Source organism: Salvelinus namaycush, chromosome 24, assembly GCF_016432855.1.
Source record: "Salvelinus namaycush isolate Seneca chromosome 24, SaNama_1.0, whole genome shotgun sequence".
NCBI lineage: Eukaryota > Metazoa > Chordata > Actinopteri > Salmoniformes > Salmonidae > Salvelinus > Salvelinus namaycush.
The window spans coordinates 25,453,186-25,476,004 of record NC_052330.1 but is presented as its reverse complement, the minus strand read 5'-3'; the positions used below and the strand labels follow the sequence as shown (position 1 = coordinate 25,476,004).

Genomic DNA, 22,819 nt, shown 5'->3' with positions numbered 1-22,819 from the left:
TAATTCCAAAGTTGAAGGCGACAATCTACAACCGAGCAACGATTCTTTTGGACAAAGGACAACTTGCCCAAGATTCTGATGGGAGCTCATCAAAAAGTAAGAACTATTTATGATGTTAATTCGTTGTTCTGTTGAAAAATGTAAAACTCATATTCCGCCATTAATTTCGGTGCGGTCTCGCTTTAACACACGCTGTATGTCGTAGTAAGGTTAATTTTAAAAATCTAACACAGCGATTGCATTAAGAACTAATGTATCTTTCATTTGCTGTCCAACCTGTATTTTTTAGTCAAGTTTATGATTAGTTAATGATTAGATTAGGTGCCTCTCCCAAGATTTCTCCCGACATATTGTTGGCAGCTTGGCTACTATTCTCATTGTATAACCACGATTTGTGCCGCTAAATATGCACATTTTCGAACAAACTCTATATGTATTGTGTAATATGATGTTATAGGACTGTCATCTGAAGAAGTTTGAGAAGGTTAGTGAAAAAATGAATATCTTTTGCTGGTTTATTCGTTATCGCTATTGTTGGCTTGAATCAATGCTGTTGTGTGGTTGGCTATTGTAGTAAGCTAATATAATGCTATATTGTGTTTTCGCTGTAAAACACTTAAAAAATCTGAAATATTGGCTGGATTCACAAGATCTTTGTCTTTCATTTGCTGTACGCTGTGTATTTTTCATAAATGTTTTATGATGAGTATTTAGGTAATTCACGTTGGTCTCTGTAGTTATTCTAGTTGCTTTGGTGAGAGTTGTGATGGTGGCTGCAATGGTAAACTATGATTTATACCTGAATATGTTATCAGACTGTCATCTGATGAAGTTGTTTCTTGGTTAGTGGCTATTTATATCTTTATTTGGTCGAAATTGTGATAGCTACCTATGCAGGAAAAAAATGGTGGGAAAAAAAAGTTGTGTCTTTTGCTATCGTGGTTAGCTAATAGATTTACATTGTGTCTTCCCTGTAAAACATTTAAAAAATCAGAAATGATGGCTGGATTCACAAGATGTGTATCTTTCATCTGGTGTCTTGGACTTGTGATTTAATGATATTTAGATGCTAGTATTTACTTGTGACGCTATGCTAGGCTATGCTAGTCAGCTTTTTTACTGATGGGGGTGCTCCCGGATCCGGGATTGTGTGCAAGTAGAAGTTAACAAACAGATCACCGACCATTTCGAATACCACCGTACCTTCTCCACTATGCAATCTGGTTTCAGAGCTGGTCATGGGTGCACCTCAGCCACGCTCAAGGTCCTAAACGATATCATAACCACCATCGATAAAAGACAATACTGTGCAGCCGTATTCATCAACCTGGCCAAGGCTTTCGACTCAATCATCACATTCTTATCGGCAGACTCAACCGCCTTGGTTTCTCAAATGACTGCCTCGCCTGGTTCACCAACTGCTTCTCAGAGTTCAGTGTGTCAAATCGGAGGGCTTATTGTGCGGACCTCTGGCAGTCTCTATGGGGGGTGACACAGGGTTCAATTCTCGGGCCGACTCTTTTCTCTGTATACATCATTGATGTCGCTCTTGCTGCTGGTGAGTCTCTGATCCACCTCTACGCAGACGACACCATTCTGTATACTTCTGGCCCTTCTTTGGACACTGTGTTAACTAACCTCCAGACGAGCTTCAATGCCATACAACTCTCCTTCCGTGGCCTCCAACTGCACTTAAATGCAAGTTAAACTAAATGCATGCTCTTCAACCGATCGTTGCCCGCACCCGCCCGACCATCCAGCATCACTACTTTGGACGGTTCTGACTTAGAATATGTGGACAATTACAAATACCTAGGTGTCTAGTTAGACTGTAAACACTCCTTCCAGACTCACATTAAGCATCTCCAATCCAAAATGAAATCTAGAAATGGCTTCCTATTTCGCAACAAAGCATCCTTCACTCAAACATACCCTCGTAAAACGGACTATCCTACCGAGCCTCCAACACTCTACTCAGCAAATTAGATGCAGTCTATCACAGTGCCATCCGTTTTGTCACCAAAGCCGCATATACCACCCACCTACCTGTATGCTCTTGTTGGCTGGCCCTCACTTCATATTCGTCGCCAAATCCACTGGCTCCAGGTCATTTATAAGTCTTTGCTAGGTAAAAACCCACCTTATCTCAGCTCACTGGTCACCATAGCAGCACCCACCCGTAACACGCACTCCAGCAGGTATATTTCACTGGTCACCCCCAAAGCCAATTCCTCGTTTGGCCGCCTTTCCTTCCAGTTCTCTGCTGCCAATAACTGGAACGAATTGCAAAAATCACTGACGCTGGAGACTCATATCTCCCTCATTAACTTTAAGCAACAGCTGTCAGAGCAGCTCACAGATCATTTCACCTGTACATAGCCCATTAGTAAATAGCCCATTCCAATGACCTCATCCCCATAACGTTATTTATTTTTTTGTTCCTTTGCACCCGAGTATCTCTACTTGCCCATTCATCTTCTGCACATCTATCACTCCAGTGTTTAATTGCTATATTGTAATTACTTCGCCACTACGGCCTATTTATTACATTACCTCCCTAATCTTACCTCATTTACACACACTGTATATTAACAAGAAATTTGTGGAGTGGTTGAAAAACAAATTTTAATTACTCAAACATAAGTGTATGTAAACTTCCGACTTCAACTGTACCTGTTCCTGTTCTAACCTATTGCTTTATATAGCCACATAAATAACTTTCAATCCAGCTGTTCTTTATGATGCTTCGCAACAGAGGAAGGGATATGTGGTCATTCACAAGACCAGTGTTACTTGTGTAGATGCATTTACCTTTTACTCAGCTAAAGTTGGATGAATTGCTTGTATTATTGTTGGGCATATCATGTTCCCACTTTGGGTATAATGAATAGTCAATCTTATCACGTGTGCTCCCTCTCCGGCCTCTAGGTCACTAGGCTGCTCGTTATGGTGCACACCTGTCACCATCGGTACGCACATCAGCGCATAATGACACTCACCTGGACTCCATCACCTCCTTGATTACCTGCGCTATATATGTCACTCCCTTTGGTTCCTTCCCCAGGTGTCATTGTTTCTGTTTCTTGTTTGTGTTACTTGTTTTGTTCATTTGTTTATTAAATTATGCACTCCCTGAACTTGCTTTCCGACTGCCAGCGCACACGTTACAGGTCTTTTATGCATGTGCAAAACAAATTTCCTTCAAGGGCAATTCATTTAGACATATTTATGTTTTAGTCAATTTATCAGATGCTCTAATCCAGAGTGATTTACAGTCTGTACATTCATCTTTAGTAGGAAAAACATCCACATATCTGTCATGGTAGCGCTTTATATTACAGTGCTCTTTACACCGATACTTACCTGGTATTCTATTATATTGTTTGCTTACTTATTCAAATCATACTGCCAAAGTTTCCTTTAAAGTGACAATGGGCACAGGGTTGCTGACTATGGGACTAGCGAAGTATACTAGTTCCTCACCTGGCTCTGGCAGCCTCCACAGCCAGCTCCAGCAGGTTCCCCTCCCTGGTACGAGCACACTCCTCTATGGTCGCCAAACACCTCTTCGCAGCCTCAGCATTACTACTCGCCCTCACCTGCAGGAGAGAGACATAGACTTGATATACATATAGAAATAGATCTTAACTTACTTATTCCTTTAGCTCCTAGTGAAGCAAATGGCCTCAACAGTGCATCTCCAGCGAACCCTATATACAGTTTCTGCCAAATACAATAAATAAATGAAGCATTCAAAGAAAAGAACACCCTGCCCACAATCAAACATGGGAAATGTTAGATAACGCTGTGGGGTTGCTTTGCTGCCTCTGGTACTGGGGATTTTGAATGTGTGCAAGACATCATGGAATCAGCCGATTATCAAGGTGTTTTAGAGTGCAATGTGTCCAAAATCTGTCTCTCTGTTAAAGGTTGTGGGCCTTCCAGCAGGACAACAACCCTAAACAAACATCAAAAGCACCCTGGAATGTTTCAAGAAGGAACATTGGACTGTTCTGGAGTGGTCAGAGAAGAGTCCAGATCTGAATCACATCCATAACCTATAGTGAGAGCTAAAAACAGCAGTTTTTAACAGAGGGCACCCATCAAACATTGAAGAATGAGAGCAGTTTGCTGCTGAAAAGCGGCCAAATTGCCAGTAGGTAGAGCGAGCTCAGCAAGGGCGGCATGTGGCCTAGTGGTTAAGAGTGTTGGGCTAGTAACCGAAAGGTTACTGTTTCGAATCCCAGAGCCGGCAACGTGGAAAAATCTGATGTTCTGCCCTTGAGCAAGGCAGTTAACCCCCAACAACTAACCCCTGGGTGCCGATGAAGTAGATGTCCATTAAGGCAGCCCCCCCACACCTCACTGATTCAAAGGGGTTGGGTTAAATGCAGAAGACACATTTCGGTTGAATGCAATCAGTTGTGCATCTGACTAGGTATCCTCTTTCCCCTTGTGGCTACAGTTATCCTGGCCAAAGGCTGTGCTTCCAAGTACTAGCTCCGGGGTGCCAATAATTTTGTTCATGCCATTTGTCTTTATTTTATAAATTAAAATAGTAAACTTAAGTTACTAAAAATACATTTGGTTCTGCAATGTTGAAAATCCAATAACGCGTGGAGACAAAGTGTTGTTAAATGTCTTAGTAGAAAATATAGAATTATTTAAGAAAAGGTCAAGGGTGCCAATATATTTGGCCGCAACTGTATACCGTGTCGTCAAGTATTCATACCCCTTGACTTAATCCACATTTTGATGTGTTACAGCCAGCAGCATACCACCCTGCATCCCACTGCTGGCTTGCTTCTGAAGCTAAGCAGGGTTGGTCCTGGTAGGTACCTGGATGGGAGACCAGATGCTGCTGGAACTGGTTACCAATGTGATTAGAGCAGAAATAAATAAAAAAATTGTCATACCTGTAGTGTATGGTCTGATATACCACGGCTGTCAGCCAATCAGCATTCAGGGCTCGAACCCCTGTTTATAATTACATTTAGACACAGTGCCATCACTCTCCAGTTTTTTCACATTTGTAATCCCAGTTGTTAACATGTGTTTCTGTCCTAATCAACCCTGTTAGAAACACAGCACATTAATAGTGAAAACACAATACCAGATATTGGCAGCTTATCACTTGATAATGAGATTGTCTTAATTGACCTGTCCTGACTGGCCGAGGAGTCTTTTCCAGTAGCAGTGATTGTGAGTGTGATTTGGACAACAATATAGAGAATCGGGGGGAAAAAAGGATGATGTCAGAAAGGCAGGAATACCGGATTAAGAAAACGATGTCAGAAAGGCAGGAATTACGGATTAATAAGGGAAAATCACTATGGTAACTCAACCTTGAGTACCGGTAGTGAGCCCGTGATGGGTTTTTCCATTACAAGATTGAAGCTGCCAAGCTAATAACCTTGTTAGAAATTAATTGGCTACTAAACCCAGTCAGACAAAGGAATCACTTAATACTAAGCCTCGAGGACACAGTAGCACACACACCAATCAAGACGTGATCACACAGGAAACTGCAAGCTAGCAAAGGACGGAGAGGGGAGTGGCACAGTATAGGCAGGTCGGCCACCAGGCAGACAGTCAGAACCGTGCACTAGGCCCATTTATCGGCAATCAAAAGCTGTCTCTAGCAATGGAATGGTGTATCCCGCAATTTCTTGCCCTGAAATTTTTCGCAACTTCCGTAAAGCAGGGCATATCATCAATGAATAGGCTAGGATATTGAGATGAGCGAGATGCAACACTTCGCTCTCACACAGTCACACACAATACCTGTACGCCACACTGTTCATAGAGTGGTAGCCAGCGCACCAAAACAGGGGAGAAGTTGAGCCTCGTGTCTCAACACTCTTAGTTGTTGCTGAAATTGACCCAATATGCGGTTTACTTTTTGGTTAGGGATTTTTCTTAACGTTAAGGATCACAATTTCACACCCCTACTGTGTAGAGTGTATTTTTAACCAGCAACTATCAGGAAATAACACTGATAAAACATAAACACTTTGATCAGTTATTGTACAATAAGATACAACACCCAGATATTTTTTAAATACTTCATACTCAACACACCAGTGTTTCCTTCAGGTGTTTATTCAACAGCGGTGGTAGAGGTAGAACTGGGGGGTGTAAGACGGGTGGGGTCTTCCTAGAGAAACATTTTTACGATTATAATTAGGTTTCCATACAAACCTTTTATGCGAGTGGGATCTTTTTGTGACGGTAAAATGTATTATGCAAGAAATGGCGCAAATATTGATATAATAACCATCATATCAAAGTAAACTTGGAGTCACACGATGATATGTTGCATGGTCCTCCCACCACGACTCAGGAAAGCATGCAGGTTTAGCCTACAGATGAAATACATTTTGAACTTCACAGGTTGGTGAAAGTGCAAGGTGATGAGTTTGATGCCCCTTTCCAACAAATATCAAGGGTCTTATCCTGGTGACATGATGATCGATGCTTGGCTGCCGTTTGATAAATAAAAATAATATTACTCTTTTATCCATAATAATCTCATCATGTAGGCTATACCCAAACTGTATTTGCGAGCTGTACGCTAGACCAGAGTGGGCACATTTGCTTTATAATGCTACATTTTTAGTGACAACCATCAGTAGAGTTGAAAATGCGATGAAAACCCATTTAACTTATTCGGTACATGGGAATGTATTTTTATGTGCACTACGTCATCACACCGAGCCTTTCCCGCAACAAGTCAATTTGATGGAAACACATCTCTGGTGGGAAAATGCACAAATAGTTTTTAGGCAGATTTATTTTATATTCGCATGAAAATCTGTCACCAAATGGATGGAAATCTAAAGGACAATTACTCAAATGCATGAACATTTGAATATTCTCTCTTCCTTTGAAACTTATCGGAAAATCGAGGACAGTTTAATTTGATCTCTTGATTTAATGACATCGCCAACCAATTCTATTCGGTGCGCTGCTGCTAAATGAATATAGGGGAAACACTGCACACAGAGAACATAGTCAAGCGCTTAAGATAATCTCCTTTCCTCTTTTCTCCCTTTTGCTCTCCTCTCATCTCCCTCCCACTATCCTCTTCACATCCTCTCCTTTCCCACCGCATTGTCCTAAACCCAGTCTGACAAAGGATTCACTTATACTGTCTCGAGGATGCAGTAGCACACATACACACGAATCAAGACATGATCACGCAGGAAACATCTAACAATGCTTCATACTCAACATCTGAGATGTACCTCAGTAGAGATTAATAAGGAAGCACTGGTACAAACTCCTCTTCTCTGAAGATGCTTTAGGTAAGACATCTCATGACGTCAGATGACAACCAGCAATACTTCATAGTTAAGAGAACGTAAGTAAGTAAAGTAGCCTTGGCTCATAGCAGCAAGAGCCTATCTCCGTTTTCTATAGCATGAGGCAGCTTGATGTACAAGTACACCCCCTGAACAGTACACTAGTCTATCGCAGGGCATTACCCCCTATCTATCTCCTTTATGCTGAGTGACAAGCAGGCCACTGACACCAACCACAAGGCTACTGAGTTGGTCCAAGAACACAGACGAGCCCTTAAGAGAATCTCCTTTCTTATTTTCTCTCTTTCGCTCTCCTCTCTTCTCCCTCGTACTCTCATCTTCATATCCTCTAATTTCCCTCCTTCATTCCCCCTCTAACCCCCCCCACGTCCCCTCTCTTGTCTCCTGCTCCTCAGTCCCCCTCCCTTCTCCCTTGCCCACCTTTCTATGAATAGGTCCTAAACCTGTCGTCTCCATTTGCCTCAGGTCAAAGTATATGATTGGTTCCATGGCCTGTCTAAAACCTGAAGGGATAACTCACCATAGACAAAACATTTGGTAATTTACATTACCCTGGCCTGACAGCCTCTCTATACCTGATCAGCCATGTAGCTCTTTTCCAATGCTAAGTGACCTTCAAAGAGAGGCAGAGAGAAAGGAATTATACTGTGACCCACGGACATAGGTACACAACGTCTTCTTGTCAGTAAGCCTCTACACATGATTGCCTCCTTCCGGACCCACTCACATATTATTACACACATGAACCATAATCATTGCTGGCATGTGCTTGAGGTCACACAGTTGGAAACATTTTGAAGAGAATTATTTTAAAAACTGTTGAACATTTGAACATAAAATTCAACTGAAATCTGTCTAAATGATGAGCTTTCTAAACTGAAACAAACAGAAAGAGGGAGAGAGGTGAACATATCTTATCTTCCTTTAAAAAGGTCCAATGCAGCTGTTAATAAAAATACACAGTACCAGTCATAAGTTGACACACCTACTCATTCAAGGATTTATCTTTATTTTTACTATTTTCTACATTGTAGAAATTAACATAACAAGATTCAACAACAGACATAAACTGAACCAGTTCCACAGACATGTGACTAACAGAAATGGAATAATGTGTCGCTGAACAAAGGGGGGGTCAAAATCAAAATAAACAGTCAGTATCTGGTGTGGCCACCAGCTGCATTAAGTACTGCAGTGCATCTCCTCCTCATGGCCTGCACCATATTTGCCAGTTCTTGCTGTGAGATGTTACCCCACTCTTCCACCGAGGCACCTGCAAGTTCCTGGACATTTCTGGGGGGAATGGCCCTAGCCCTCTGATCCAACAGGTCCCAGACGTGCTTAATGGGATTGAGATCTGGGCTCTTCGCTGGCCATGGCAGAACACTGACATTCCTGTCTTGCAGGAAATCAGGCACAGAACGAGCAGTATGGCTGGTGGCATTGTCATGCTGGAGGGTCATGTCAGGTTGAGCCTGCAGGAATGACCTGCCTTGCAACATCCCTACAAGCCCTCAGTCCAGCCTCTCTCAGCCTGTTGCGGACATTCTGAGCACTGATGGAGGGATTCTGCGTTCCTGGTGTAACTCAGGCAGCTGTTGTTGCCATCCTGTACCTGTCCTGCAGGTGTGATGTTCAGACGTACCGATCCTGTGCGGGTGTTGTTACACATGGTCTGCCACTGCGAGGACCATCAGCTGTCCGCCTGTCACCCTGTAGCGCTGTCTTAGGCGTCTCACAGTACAGACATTGCAATTTATTGCCCTGGCCACATCTGCAGTCCTCATGCCTCCTTGCAGCATGCCTAAGGCACGTTCACGCAGATGAGCAGGGAACCTGGGCATCTTTCTTTGGTGTTTTTCAGAGTCAGTAGAAAGGCCTCTTTAGTGTCCTAAATTTTTATAACTGTGACCTTAATTGCATACCGTCTGTAAGCTGTTATTGTCTTAATGACCGTTCCACAGGTGCATGTTCATTAATTGTTTATGGTTAATTGAACAAGCATGGGAAACAGTGTTTAAACCCTTCAAAATGAAGATCTATGAAGTTATTTGGATTTTTACGAATGATCTTTGAAAGACAGGGTCCTGAAAAACACGCCTTTGTATTTTGACACTGCGCCAGATCCAGGTGTCAGAGGCTTTGTCAGAGGAAAGCCCCCAAAAATTGTCAAAGACTCCAGTCACCAAAGTCATAAACTGTTCTCTCTGCTACCGCATGGCAAGCGGTACCGGAGCGCCAAGTCTAGGACCAAAAGGCTCCTCAACAGCTTCTACCCCCCAAGCCATAATAATGCTGAACAATTAATCAAATGGCCACCCGGACTATTTCCATTGACCCCCCCCCCCCCCCCCCCCCCCCCCTCCCCACTTTGTTTTTACACTACTGCTGCTACTCGCTGTTTATTATCTATGCAGTGTCACTTTACCTCTGTACCCCTGCACATTGACACGGTACAGGTACCCCCTGTATATAGCCTCATTATTTTTTTATTGTTTTTTTAAATGTTGTTTAGTTTATTTAGTAAATACTTTCTTAAGTCTACTTTCTTAACTGCATTGTTGGTTAAGGGCTTGTAAGTAAGCATTTCACTGTAAGGTCTACACCTGTTGTATTCGGCACGTGATAAATAACATTTGATTTGGAAATACAGTAGTAACAGCTGTATCTTTTAGTATCCTTCAGTTTTCTGTCCCCATCATTTCAGATTGACCATCTCGTTCATATGCATTGTTGCTGAGGCACTTGCTAGACACAAGCAGCGATGCAAGGTTGGCTGCAGTAGTATTTACATCATATTTACCATTTCAAACTGCTACTAACAATCTTCTGCATCTCTCTGTATCTTTTATTGGAAAACAGTGACCTTTTGTGCCTTCTTCCCTTGATTTTCTGTATAAAGTGCATCCAGGGACCGAACACTAGCTTGCTGCCATCTCTTTTTCCACTTTGCATAACTATCTTTACCTGCAATATGCCTAACTATCAACTCTATCAGCTCCTTCTCCCCCCCCAAAAAAACTTTAATCTGTGACATCAAGCTCCATATAAGGGCATATTGTGACCTAACCCGTCTCCTCCCCTTCATCTACACTGATTGAAGTGGATTTAACAAGTGACATCAATAAGGGATCAGCATTAGAATCACAGGATCAGGGAAAAGGAGAAGATGATCATGCTCACAATACAGTACAAAATGAGGTAAATCTGCTTCCCATCGCCATCTGTAGACAAAGTGAAGATGACAGAACACAAATCCAATTGTAACTAACACCAGCCAGCCTTGATTATGACTATAGGAAGCACAATCAGAAGGAAGAGAAAAAAAACATACCATTCCGGGAAACCCGGTAATCAATACAGAACAACGATATAGATCACTTTTCTGAACCTCTACTTGCAGTTGATTGCATCGATGGTTTTCGGAAATATGGAACACAAAACGTTTATCTACCATTTAAAAAACAATCTGGAAAATGCATCTGCTAGTGGGTCCCGATGTGCGCTAATCAGTGAAGACAAGATTATACATTATGATGATGGCTTACCTAGACATCTGTATGTTAAGTATGTGTTGTGGGATTTAGTCTCCATTCCTGTGACTGAGGTGGAAAAATCAACAAGACAAAGACACATTTCCATTTTAACATAAAACTGCTGAGAAAGCTTTGAAATTGAGCTTGAACTCTTGACTTTCCTACTGAAGCTGATAGACAAAAGAGTCTACTGATAAATCTGGGTCTTGATTCAGGCTGGTTAAATTGACCAGTATCATAGGGCTATCAACAGGCTATTTGTTTAATCGGCATGGGCACGAATGCATCAAAAGTATGTACTGTAAGACAATGAGGGTTTGTTTTGTGGCATGGTCTTGTTGGGTAAGATTATTGTTACACACCATCTTTATGAAATCCATTCATTTTAATTCTCTCCCAACCTCAAGTCTCATGATTCGGCCTTAATGTTATATTTCATGGACAAAAAAATAAAATAAAACTGAAACAGAAATGTATTCTATTCATAAAATAATAAAAGGATTAGGGTGATAGTGCTGGTAAAGATGTTGATCGAGAGCAACGTGAGAGGAAATGACAAGAATAAGCAGTTAAAATTTAACAAATCAAATCATAGGCTTTAAATCAAAATGTCTTGTCACAAATAATACATTTTCATTAACCTTGTTATTATCTCATGTCTATTCCCTTAGATTAGCCGGTCGTTTGGGGGAAACTACTGTTAGAGAGAACAATGTGTTCCTTCAAACCAGTCGATCAAGAGATGGGGGATTTTGAGCAAGAATAATGGGTCCTTTCTGACTAGGGATCACTCTCTGGTTTCTAAGGGGAGAAATGGATTATCAATGTGACAATCAACAGTTGTCTGTGATAATAGCACCTACATCTCTTCTAAAAGAATAGAATCTCTTTTATGAGGAAGATACATTTGTACCATGGGGAGTGAAGACAGACCCGGGCGGTCAGATTTGAGGCCGCATTAATTGTACTCAGCAGTAACTTTGGGTGTCTATTGAAACCACACAAACAGACGCTGTATGTAACAGACGCCGTACGTTGCAGCAGCGTTTTCTGAACGTTGCATCCCCTTTGACTATCCAACCATTGTTCTGGAGCTAGGGCTTTTGATCTTTCTATTCCTCTTCCTTAATTTAGCAAAATGCTCTTATTTAGAGAAATAGGTGTTATTATGGGGGGACCCCATACATTTCAATATCATAGGCAACTGTTTGTTGTATACTGAACCACCGTTGCCAATGGAGTTATTACATTATTTAACATTTCCTTGTCTCTTTGTAGAGATAAAAATGATTCAAGGAAGATCAGTGCATTCTGGTGTAATGTAAACAACTGGTGAACAATATAATCATAAAGGCATCATTCTTTTTAATCTTTCAGTTGAACTTTGACTTCGCACTTCAAAGTTTAACCAATCCAAAGTCTAACCTTTTGTCAGCTTAATACATATCCCTTGAGGATAAAAAAAAATAAAAAATCTAGGAAAACCTATTTGTAGTGTTATAGGTCAGAGGTTGTCAGACTGATGAGATATCTAGAGCCAGTCTAACAACATAACAACATCTCCCCGGGGGACACAACCAGAGAAACACACAGTCAGAGAGGGGACCGAATCAAGCACACACACGTGTAACAGAGTAAGGAATATATCCTATTTTATTTGTGAGGTTTGCAAAAATTAGTTTCATAAGCAGTGACTTCATGTTATTGAGTTCATGTTTGAATAATACATTTTAAATTATTCCTATTGACAGGTTTCATTCATGGGGACTTGACTGACGTCATGTGGTTGGTTGATAGTATTGCACCCTAGCTCCTGTATTATTTTTGACCATGATTTTCCCTAAGACTGTTTCATGCTGATGGAATTTATGGTAGGTAGGAAATGCTTCTCCACTCCTTTCCCAGTTAAAGGCACTTTCTTTTGATATAATTATGTCCAAATTGCCACAGAATATGTATGAACTAACGTACAATGTAATGACATGTAGTTTTATTGTAATCTAAAATGTATTATGGTTGTTTTAACCGAGTTTTCATGCTAACTTGTTAGCTATGCTAGCTCTCGTCCCGTTAGCCATGTACACTGTTAGCTAGCTTGTTTTCAACATGTGCGCCCCAAACATAGAAGGTTCAACATTTTTGTTGAGTTATCCTTTTCTGTTGTAGGAGTGTGAGAAGCCATAAGTCAACTAACACTGCAGTGCATGTTATTGTCTGTCCCAAGTATGTGAAGGAATGTGTTGTCTGCAGGGTATTTGTTCTATGTAATTGTGTATTTGATCATTTTACATGGAGCTCATATGAATTAAGAAAACATGTTAAAATACTATACGATCAAAACAAGAATAATATAAGGTTGTTTCATGCTGATGGAATTCATGGAGTTTGAGAGAAGCCAAAAGTCAACTAACACTGCGGTGTGTAAATGTCTGTCACAGAAATAAAAAAATAAAGTTTACATGAGCTCCAATACCATCGTGTCCATGCCTGCTGATTGGTTGCCTTGGAAAAAGTTAACAAGGCCAACCACTGCCAATGTTCACAAGAAGCAAATCGTAAATGTGGTACTGGCACTAACCCTTTTTATACAGTTGAAGTCGGAAGTTTACAAACACTTAGGTTGGATTCATTAAAACTAATTTTTCAACCACTCCACAAATTTCTTGTTAAAACTTCTTATGGCTGCAGGGGCAGTATTGAGTAGCTTGGATGAAAGGTGCACAGAGGTGCCCAGAGTAAACGGCCTGCTGCTCAGTCATAGTTGCTAATATATGCATATTATTAGTAGTATTTGATAGAAACCACTCTGAAGTTTCTAAAACTGTTTGAATTATGTCTGTGAGTATAACAGAACTCATATGGCAGGCAAAAACCTGAGTAAAAATCCAAACAGGAAGTGGGAATTCTGAGGCTGGTCGATTTTCAACCAAGATCCTATTGAAATCACAGTGAGATATGGATGAGTTTGCACTTCCTACGGCTTCCACTAGATGTCAACAGTCTGTAGAACCTTGTCTGATGCCTCTACTGTGAAGGGGGGCCGAATGAGAGGGGAATTAGTCAGGTCTGCCATGACCTGACCATGCTTTGACCATGTGCGTTCACATGAGAGGGAGCTATGTTCCATCACTCATCTGAAGTCAATGTAATTCTCCGGTTGGAACGTTATTCAAGATTTATGTTAAAAACATTCTAAAGATTGATTCAATACATCGTTTGACATGTTTCTACTGATTGTTACGGAACTTTTGGACATTTCGTCAGCTTTTAGTGAACGCGCTTACTGACGTTGGATTTGTTCACCAAACACGCTACCAAAAATAGCTATATGGACATAAATGATGGACATTACCGAACAAAACAAACATTTCTTGTGGGAGTCCTGGGAGTGCATTCCGACGAAGATCAGCAAAGGTAAGTGAAGATTTATAATGCTTTTTATGAGTTTTGTTGACTGCACAATTTGGCGGGTAACTGTATGGCTTGCTTTTGTGGCTGAACGCTGTTTTCAGATTATTGAATATTGTGTTTTGCCGTAAAGCTTTTTGAAATCTGACACAGCAGTTGCATTAAGAACAAGTGTATCTTTAATTCTATGTAAAACATGTATCTTTCATCAAAGTTTATGATGAGTATTTCTGTTATTTGACGTGGCTCTCTGCAATTTCTCTGGATATTTTGGAGGCATTTCTGAACATGGCGCCAATGTAAACAGAGGTTTATGGATATAAATATGAACTTAATCGAACAAGACATATATGTATTGTGTAACATGAAGTCCTATGAGTGTCATCTGATGAAGATCATCAAAGGTTAGTGATTCATTTTATCTCTATTTGTGCTTTTTGTGACTCCTCTCTTTGGCTGGAAAAATGGCTGAAATTGGTGGTGACCGAACAAAATCATTTGTGGTGCTTTCGCTGAAAAGCCTATTTCAAATCGGACACTTTGGTGGGATTAACAACAAGATTACCTTTTAAAATGGTATAAAATACATGTATGTTTGAGGAATTTTAATTATGAGATTTCTGTTGTTTGAATTTGGTGCCGTGCACTTTCACTGGCTGTTGTCATATCATCCCGTTAACGGGATTGCAGCCATAAGAAGTTTTAACAAACTATAGTTTTGGCAAGTCGGTTGTGCATGACACCAGTAATTTTTCCAACAATTGTTTATAGACAGATTATTTCACTTATAATTCACTGTATCACAATTCCAGTGGGTCAGAAGTTTACATACACTAAGTTGACTGTGCCTTTAAACAGCTTGGAAAATTCCAGAAAATTATGTCATGGCTTTAAATCAAAACAAAGTTTATTTGTCTGTCACGTGCGCCGAATACAACAGGTGTAGGTAGACCTTACAGTGAAATGCTTACTTACAGGCTCTAACCAATAGTGCAAAAAAGGTATTAGGTGAACAATAGGTAGGTAAAGAAATAAAACAACAGTAAAAAGATGGGCTATATTCTCAGTAGCGAGGCTACATACAGACACCGGTTAGTCAGGCTTATTGAGGTAGTATATACATGTAGATATGGTTAAAGTGACTATGCATATATGATGAACAGAGAGTAGCAGTAGTGTAAAAGAGGGGTTGGCGGATGGTGGGTGGGACACAATGCAGATAGCCCGGTTAGCCAATGTGCGAGAGCACTGGTTGGTTGGCCCAATTGAGGTAGTATGAATGTATAGTTAAAGTGACTATGCATATATGATAAACAGAGAGTAGCAGCAGCGTAAAAAGAGGGGTTGGGGGGGGCCACATAATGCAAATAGTCCGGGTAGCCATTTGATTACCTGTTCAGGAGTCTTATGGCTTGGGGGTAAAAACTGTTGAGAAGCCTTTTTGTCCTAGACTTGGCACTCCGGTACCGCTTGCCATGAGGTAGTAGAGAGAACAGTCTATGGCTGGGGTATTTGACAATTTTTAGGGCCTTCTTCTGACACCGCCTGGTGTAGAGGTCCTGGATGGCAGGCAGCTTAGCCCCAGTGATGTACTGGGCCATACACACTACCCTCTGTAGTGCCTTGCGGTCAGAGGCCGAGCAATTGCCGTAACAGGCAGTGATGCAACCAGTCAGGATGCTCTCGATGTTGCAGCTGTAGAACCTTTTGAGGATCTCAGGACACATGCCAAATCCTTTTAGTTTCCTGAGGGGGAATAGGCTTTGTTGTGCCCTCTTCACGAAAGTCTTGGTGTGTTTGGACCATTCTAGTTTGTTGTTGATGTGGACACCAAGGAACGTGAAGCTCTCTACCTGCTCCACTACAGCCCCGTCGATGAGAATGGGGGGCGTGCTAGGTCCTCCTTTTCCTGTAGTCCACAATCATCTCCTTAGTCTTTGTTACGTTGAGTAATAGGTTGTTATTCTGGCACCACACGATGCCAGAAGCTTCTGATAGGCTAATTGACATTTCAGTCAATTGGAGGTGTACCTGTGGATGTATTTCAAGGCCAACCTTCAACCTCAGTGCCTCTTTGCTTGACATCAAGGGAAAAATCTAAAGAAATCAGCCAAAACCTCATAAAAAAGATTGTAGACCTCCACAAGTCTGGTTCATCCTTGGAAGCAATTTCCAAATGCCTGAAGGTACCATGTTCATCTGTACAAACAATAGTACGCAAGTATAAACACCATGGGACCACGCAGCCATCATACCGCTCAGGATGAAGACGTGTTCTGTCTCCTTGAGATGAACGTACTTTGGTGCGAAAAGTGCAAATCAATCCCAGAACAGCAGCAAAGGACCTTGTGAAGATGCTGGAGGAAAGGGGTACAAAAGTATCTATATCCACAGTAAAACGAGTCCTATATCGACATAACCTGAAAGGCTGCTCAGCAAGGAGGAAGTTACTTCTCCAAAACCGCCATAAAAAAGCCAGACTACGGTTTGCAACTGCACATGGGGACAAAGATCGTACTTTTTGGAGAAATGTCCTCTTGTCTGATGAAACAAAAATAGAACTGTTTGGCCATAATGACAATCGTTATGTTGGGAGGAAAAAGGGGGATGCTTGCAAGCTGAAGAACACCATCCCAACCGTGAAGCACGGGGGTGGCAGCATCATGTTGTGGAGGTGCTTTGCTGCAGGAGGGACTGGTGCACTTCACAAAATAGATGGCATCATGAGGCAGGAAAATTATGTGAATATATTGAAGCAACATCTCAAGACATCAGTCAGGAAGTTAAAGCTTGGTCGCAAATGGGTATTCCAAATGGACAATGACCCCAAGCATACTTCCAAAGTTGTGGCAAAATGGCCAACAAAGTCAAGGTATTGGAGTGGCCATAACAAAGCCCTGACCTCAATCCTATAGAAAATGTGTGGGCAGAACTGAAAAAGCGTGTGCGAGCAAGGAGGCCTAGAAACCTGACTTATTTACACCAGCTCTGTCGGGAGGAATTGGCCAAAATTCACCCAACTTATTGTGGGAAGCTTGTGGAAGGCTACCTGAAACGTTTGACCCAAGTTAAACAATTTAAAGGCAATGCTACCAAATACTAATTGAGTGTATGTAAACTTCTGACCCACTGGGGATGTGATGAAAGAAATAAAAGCTGAAATAAATCATTCTCTCTAATATTATTCTGACATTTCACATATTTAAAATAAAGTGATCCTAACTGACCTAAAACAGGGAATATTTACTAGGATTAAATGTCAAGATTTGTGAAAAACTGAGTTTAAATCTATTTGGCTAAGGTGATGTAAACTTCCGACTTCAACTGTAGCTTCCTCTCTTATTTCTTCTGTTTCTTTCACACACACACACACACACACACACACACACACACACACACACACACACACACACACACACACACACACACACACACACGTTCAAAGGCACTTAGAAATGTCATTGTTTTTGAAAGAAAAGCATATTTTTTCCATTAAAATAACATAAAATGTATCAAAAATACGTGTAGACATTGTTAATGTTGCAAATTACTATTGTAGATGGAAACGGCAGATTTTTTATGGAATATCTACATAGGCGTACAGAGGCCCATTATCAGCAACCATCACTCCTGTGTTCCAATGGCACGTTGTGTTAGCTAATCCAAGTTTATCATTTTAAAAGACTATTTGATCATTAAAAAAAAACTTTGCAATTATGTTAGCACAGCTGAAAACTGTTGTGCTGATTAAAGAAGCAATAAAACTGTCCTTCTTTAGAATAATTGAGTATCTGGAGCATCAGAATTTGTGGGTTTGATTACAGGCTCAAAATTGCCAGAAACAAAGAACTTTCTTCTGAAACTCGTCAGTCTATTCCTTTTCTGAGAAATGAAGGCTATTCCATGCGAGAAATTGCCAAGAAACTGAAGATCTCGTACAACGCTGGGTACTACTCCCTTCATAGAACAGTGCAAACTGTCTCTAACCAGACTAGAAAGAGGAGTGGGAGGCCCCGGTGCACAACTGAGCAAGAAGACAAGTACATTAGTGTCTAATTTGAGAAACAGATGCCTCACAAGTCCTCAACTTGCAGCTTCATTAAATAGTACCCACAAAACACCAGTCTCAACGTCAACAGTGAAGAGGTGACTCCGGGATGATGCTATTTTAAATGGGCAAAAAAGTTGCTTTTCTTTCAAAAACAAGGACATTTCTAAGTGACCCCAAACTTTTTAACAGTAGTATATATATATTAGTACCAGTCAAAGGTTTGGACACACCTACTCATTCAAGGGTTGTTCTTTATTTTTACTATTTTCTACATTATATAACAATACTGAATACATCAAAACTATGAAATAACACACATGGAATCATGTAGTAACCAAAAAAGTGTTAAAACAAATCTAAATATATTTGAGATTTGAGATTCTTCAAAAAGCCACCCTTTGCCTTGATGACAGCATTGCACACTCTTGGCATTCTCTCAACCAGCTTCACCTGGAATGCTTTTTCTTACTGTTTTGAAGGAGTTCCCACATATGCTGAGCACTTGTTGGCTGCTTTTCCTTCACTCTGCTGTCCAACATCCCAAACCATCTCAATTGGGTTGAGGTCGGGTGATTGTGGAGGCCAGGTCATCTGATGTAACACTCCATCACTCTCCTTCTTGGTCAAATAGCTCTTACACAGCCTGGAGGTGTGTTGGGTCATTGTCCTGTTGAAAAACAAATGATAGTCCCACTAAGTGCAAATCAGATGGGATGGTGTATCGCTGCAGAATGCTATGGTAGCCACGATTTCTAAATAAATCACAGACAGGGTCACCAGCGATGCACCCCCACACCATCACACCTCCTTTTCCATGCTTCATGGTGGGAACCACACATGCGGAGATAATCCGTTCACCTACTCTGCGTCCCTCGACAACACGGTAGATGGAACCAAAAATCTCAAATTTGGACTCATCAGACCAAAAGGACAGATTTCCTCCGGTCTGATGTCCATTGCTCGTGTTTCTTGGACTAAGCAAGTCTCCTCTTCTTATTGGTGTCCTTTAGTTTTTGATAATGGTGGGATCCAGGCCTCTAATGTAAGCTCTGTTACAGTCAACTATGATATAGGCCATTTAACTTTGAGCCTGTTTCCTATACTGAGGTCTATAAAGCACTAAAGGCTATAGACAGTAAAAAGTCTGCAGGTCCAGACAACCTGGACCCCCACCTCTTAAAGATAGCAGCTGGTATTATTACTGAACCTGTGGCTCACATTTTCAACTTGAGTCTCTTGACCAATTCCATACCCAGCATTTGGAAATCAGCTTATGTCCTCGCACTGCTAAAGAGTGGAGATCCCTCAGATGCTAATAACTATCATCCTGTCTCTAAACTCCCTATCCTGGCCAGTCTGAGTTCCTAGTGAACTCACAGTTCAAAAACTTCTTCATTGAAAAGAACATACTGAGCAGGGTTCAGTCTGGCTTTAGATCGGGGCACAGCACCACAACTGCAGCTATGGCAGTGGCAAACGGCATCATTAGTGCACTTGATAAAAAGCAACATTGTGCTGCTCTGTGGATTTATCAAAGGGCTTTGATTCAGTTGACCATAAATTGTTGCTAGCGAAACATTCTCAGAAACATTGGTCTCAGTGAAGGGGCAGTAAATTGGTTTAGGAACTATCTTTCTGACAGAACACAATGTGTATATACTGACAATCACATGTCTAGCTTTCTTGAGGTTAATAGAGGTGTGCCCCAAATAGAGGTGTGCCCCAGCGTTCCATTTTAGCTCCTGTGTTGTTCTCAATTTTTATTAATGATTTGGGAAATGGGATGCAACCAGCAAAGTTGCATCTATATGCAGATGATACAGTCATATATTCATGTCCACCTTCTCTGGTTCAGGCTGTTGAAGAGCTCCAGAGTGCTTTTCAGTCACTGCAGGCCTCCCTTTATGGTCTTGAATGTACAACAAACTAAATTCTTGACCTTTACCAGAGTTAGAACTCCGCCAGAGAATGTTAGTAAATTGGTTGAGGAACTATCTTTCTGACAGAACACAATGTGTGTATATACTGACAATCACATGTCTAGCTTTCTTGAGATTAATAGTGGTGTGCCCCAGAGTTTCATTTTAGCTCCTGAGTTGTTCTCAATGGAGACTGCCAGAGGTCCGGACAACAGGCTCTCCGATTTGACACACTGAACTCTATCAGAGAAGTAGTTGGTGAATCAGGCAAGGCAGTCATTTGAGAAACCAAGGCTGTTGAGTCTGCCGATAAGAATGTGGTGATTGACAGAGTCGAAAGCCTTGGCCAGGTCGAGGTCGATGAATATGGCTGCATAGTGTTGTCTTTTATCGATGGCGGTTATGATATTGTTTAGGACATTGAGCGTGGCTGAGGTGCACCCATGACCAGCTCTGAAACCAGATTGCATAGCCGAGAAGGTACGGTGGGATTCGAAGTGGTCGGTGATCTGTTTGTTAACTTGGCTTTCGAAGACCTTAGAAAGGCAGGGTAGGATAGATATAGGTCTGTAGCAGTTTGGGTCTAGAGTGTCTCCCCCTTTGAAGAGGGGGATGACTGCAGCAGCTTCCCAATCTTTGGGAATCTCAGACGATACGAAGGAAAGGTTGAACAGGCTAGTAACAGGGGTTGCAACAATTTCGGCAGATAATTTTAGAAAGAGAGGGTCCAGATTGTCTAGCCCGGCTGATTTGTAGGGGTCCAGATTTTGCAGCTCTTTCAGAACATCAGCTATCTGGATTTGGGTGAAGGAGAAATGGGGGAGGCTTGGGCAAGTTGCTGTGGGGGGTGCAGGGCTGTTGACCGGGGTAGGGGTAGCCAGGTGGAAAGCATGGCCAGCCGTAGAAAAATGCTTATTGAAATTCTCAATTATCGTGGATTTATCGGTGGTGACAGTGTTTCCTAGCCTTAGTGCAGTGGCCAGCTGGGAAGAGGTGCTCTTATTCTCCATGGACTTTAGTGTCCAAGAACTTTTTTGAGTTTGTGCTACAGGATGCAAATTTCTGTTTGAAAAAGCTAGCCTTTGCTTTCCTAACTGCCTGTGTATATTGGTTCCTAACTTCCCTGAAGAGTTACATATCATGGTGGCTATTCGATGCTATTCGATGCTAATGCAGTACGCCACAGGATGTTTTTGTGCTGGTCAAGGGCAGTCAGGTCTGGAGTGAACCAAGGGCTATATCTGTTCCTGGTTCTATTTTTTTTGAATGGGGCATGCTTATTTAAGATGGTGAGGAAGGAACTTTTAAAGAATAACCAGGCATCCTCTACTGACGGAATGAGGTCAATATCCTTCCAGGATACCCGGGCCAGGTCGATTAGAAAGGCCTGCTCGCTGAAGTGTTTTAGGGAGCGTTTGACAGTGATGAGGGGTGGTTGTTTGACCGCAGACCCATTACGGATGCAGGCAATGAGGCAGTGATCGCTGAGATCTTGGTTAGGGTGATATCTATGAGGGTGCCCGTGTTTACGGATTTGGGGTTGTACCTGGTAGGTTCATTGATCATTTGTGTGAGATTGAGGGCTTGAGCTCTGAAGATAGATGAGGGGGCAATCAATTCACATATGGTGTCCAGGGCACAGCTGGGGACAGAGGGTGGTCTATAGCAAGCTGCAACGGTGAGAGACTTGTTTCTGGAAAGGTGGATTTTTAAAAGTGTAAGCTTGAATTGTTTGGGTACATACCTGGATAGTAAGACAGAACTCTGCAGGCTATCTCTGCAGTAGATTGCTACTCCACCCTCTTTTGCAGTTCTATCTTGTCGGAAAATGTTATAGTTAGGGATGGAAATTTCAAGGGTTTTGGTGGTCTTCCTAAGCCAGGATTCAGACACGGCTAGGACATCCAGGTTGGCAGAGTGTGCTAAAGCAGTGAATAAAACAAACTTAGGGAGGAGGCTTCTAATGTTAACATGCATGAAACCAAGGCTTTTACGGTTACAGAAGTCAACAAATGAGAGCACCTGGGGAATAGGAGTGGAGCTAGGCACTGCAGGGCCTGGATTAACCTCTACATCACCAGAGGAACAGAGGAGGAGTAGGATAAGGGTACGGCTAAAGGCTATAAAAACTGGTTGTCTAAACTGGTAGGATGTGAATACAGTGGAGGTAAACCTAGGCATTGAGTGACGATGAGAGAGATATTGTCTCTAGAAACATCATTTAAACCAGGTGATGTCACGGCATGTGTGGGAGGGGGAACTAACGGGTTAGCTAAGGCATATTGAGCAGGGCTAGAGGCTCTACAGTGAAATAAGACAATAATCACTAACCAGAACAGCAATGGACAAGGCATATTGACATTAGGGAGAGGCATGCGTAGCCGAGTGATCATAGGGGTCCAGTGAGTAGTTAGGCTGGCTGGAGACACGGTGATTGAGACAGCTAGCGGGCCGGGGCTAGCAAGCTATCAGAAGGGCCTTAGAGGGACGTTGCAACGGAAGAAGTCTGTTGTAGCCTCCTTGTGCAGAGCCTCCTCGTGCGGTTAGTAAGCAGACCAGTTGTGATGGATTAGTAGGGTT

General features: G+C 41.8%; 1 pseudogene; it reads right to left on the bottom strand.

The window, feature by feature from the left end:
• Positions 1-22,819, bottom strand: part of LOC120019366 — a 75,665-nt pseudogene that overhangs the window by 34,160 nt on the left and 18,686 nt on the right.